This window comes from Psammomys obesus, unplaced genomic scaffold (assembly GCF_907164565.1).
Source record: "Psammomys obesus unplaced genomic scaffold, mPsaObe1.curated_primary_1811, whole genome shotgun sequence".
NCBI lineage: Eukaryota > Metazoa > Chordata > Mammalia > Rodentia > Muridae > Psammomys > Psammomys obesus.
Window position 1 is genome coordinate 23,052,897 of NW_026596095.1, and position 2,678 is coordinate 23,055,574.

Here is a 2,678-nt window from a genome sequence, read left to right on the forward strand (position 1 = left end):
ATTGAGGTCATCAGTGTGTGTGTTTGTGTGTGTATGCGCACGGGTGCGAGCGGGTGTATATGTATGTGTGGGAGTGTGTGCATGTGTATGTATGTGTGTTTGTCTATGTATGTGTGTGTGTATGTGTGCGTGTGTTTGTGTATATGTGTGTATGTATGTGTGCTTGCATGGAGGCATGTATCTGTGTATAAAGGCCAGAGGCAGGGTCCCTCACTGGTCTGGGAGCTCACTGATTCGGCTCGGCTGGCTGGCTGGCTAATTGTCTCTGAGGATCCCCTGTCTCTGCTCCGAGTGCTGGGAATACAGGCTCATGCTGCTATGTCCAACGTTTAAGTGGGTCCCGGGGATTCGAATTTAGGTTCTCATGCTTTACAGCAAGTGATTTACTGAGTGAACCATTTCCTAGCCCCACAAAGGATTTTAAACTCTAAACCAGGTCAGACAAGTCACATCTATTTGAAGGTCAAATTGGTATTAGAGTTAGCTATAAAGCTAGCATTGTGTGTATAACAATAGGTTATATATGAAGCCCAGGGAAATGGTGTGGCAGGAGAGAGGGAAGAGGAAGACTGGCAGGTAGGGCAAAGCACTACTGTGTCAAGCCCAGACAGAATAAAGAGAGAAGCAACGAGGTCCTCTCTAATGGGCAGTATTCGGCACTGCTCCCTGAGGGGCACAAAGACATCTTGTTGGTTAGTGTTGCTAAGGAGGGGCAAGGGGAGGTCACAGTGGAGACAGTGCCTGCTGTGTAAGTGAGAGGATCTGGATCCACATGAAAGCAGCATGCCATGGTGAGCATCTCTGGAAGCCCAGGGTTGCTGTCGTCTTGCTCACTTTTCTGTGGCTGAGAAGAGACACCATCACCCAGGCAGCTTGCAGAACAAACGGCTTACAGTTTCAGAGAATGAGCCCATGATCGTCGTAGTAGGGAGCGTGGGAGCAAGCATAGTACCAGAGACTAGCTGAGAGTGTACACCGTGATGCACAAACAGGAAGAAGGGAGAGGGCTAACTGGGAACGGTGTGAACCCTTGGAACCTCAAATCCCATCTCCAGTGACACGCCTCCTCCAACACGGACACACTACCTAATCCACTCAAACAGCTCTACCAATGGGGGACCCGGTATCCAAACAATCAGGCCTCGGTGTGTGTGTGGGGGGGATGTCACTCTCTACTCCCTGACCCCCATAGGCTCATATTTTTGTTTTTAGATATTTTTACTTCTTCAATCTGTATTATCAAGAGTGACTGAAATAAAAAACATAATTGAGTCCCATCATTATTATCATTATGAAAATGGCTTTAAGAGAAAACTGGTCAGATGAGTATTATTGCTCCCTACTCTTCACCTGGCCAGTAGGTGCCACTGATAAAACAGACAGGCCCAGAGAGTCTGTCCAGAATGCTCAAGATATGGTGTTTTATAAAACATGCCTTTCTCGGGGAGAACACCTAGGACATAATCACGTGGACTTCTTGATCTCATCATACAAGCATGAAGACACCACCCATGCCTCTGAGAAGTTTGGACCATGCACCCTTGAAAAAAGCATTGCCTCCTTCATCAGGAGCAATCTTTCGCCAACAGTCAAGTGTGTCTGTTTACATGATATCAGTTTCTTAGCGTTCTGACTGTGTCATCATACGATGGCGAACCGTGTCAGAAGGACAGGAAGTCAGGCCAGCAACAGCAGTGATGGACTGAGCAATCATCCAGCTGATGAAGATGTGAGTATTCTTGGGATCTGGAAGCATTCCCTTTACAGTGTCATAGATATCAAAGTAGACAGCTCAGTAGATGATAATGCCCTGTACTGACACATTAAAGCCTTGGTACAGGCCCTTAATCCCATCAGATTTGTAGATCTTAACCAGGCAGTCACCAAGGCCTTTTAATTCCCTTTCAGCTCCAGCTTTCCCCACATCAGCTGCTAGACAGGTATGGGCAAAATCAAGAGGTTACACAAAGCACAAGGATGTGGCCCCAGTGGCACCACCTGATGCCAGGTTCCCTGCAAAGTAGCACCAAAACTGGGTCCTCTTGTCCTTACCACCCAGAAAGATCTACTTATATTTATCTTTGAAGGCAAAGTTGAGAGCATGGGTGGGGAAGTTCCTGATGACCTTGGCCAGGTTACCATGCCAGAAGGACAGGATTCCCTGCTCCTTGGGGATTTGAACCACACAGTCTATAATGCCCTTGTGTTGCTGGTCTGCCATGATTTGCTTGCTGGCATGCTGCCCCTGCAGCAGCAGCTTGGTCTGCTCGGTGGGTGCTATTGCTGTCTTGGAGATGGCCACGGCTACTCCACTAGCCCAGAAGCTGTTGGTGAAGGACACAGCAGCATCTGTCATGTTGAAAAAAAAAAAAAAACCAGAAGAGATAGATAGAAAGACCTGGAGGAGCAGGAGCTCCAAAAGGAGACCGACAGAGCCATAAAAACTGAGCCCTGAGGGCCCTGAAGAGAATGATACCCCAACCAAGGACAATGCATGGAGAGGACCTAAAACCCTGGCTCAGATGTAGCCCAACGATTCAGTGTTCAAGTGGGGTCCCTTGTTAGGGGAGCAGGGACTTCCTCTGGCATGAGCTCAGTGGCAGGCTCTCTGATCTGTTACCTGTGTGTATGTGTGCGTGTGTGTAAGTCTTGCCAGGCCACAGAGGAAGACAATGCAG

General features: G+C 48.2%; 1 pseudogene; it reads right to left on the reverse strand.

The window, feature by feature from the left end:
• Positions 1-1,464: 1,464 nt before the first annotated feature.
• Positions 1,465-2,356, reverse strand: LOC129692035 (ADP/ATP translocase 2-like; annotated as a pseudogene).
• Between the last annotated feature and the right edge of the window lie 322 nt (positions 2,357-2,678).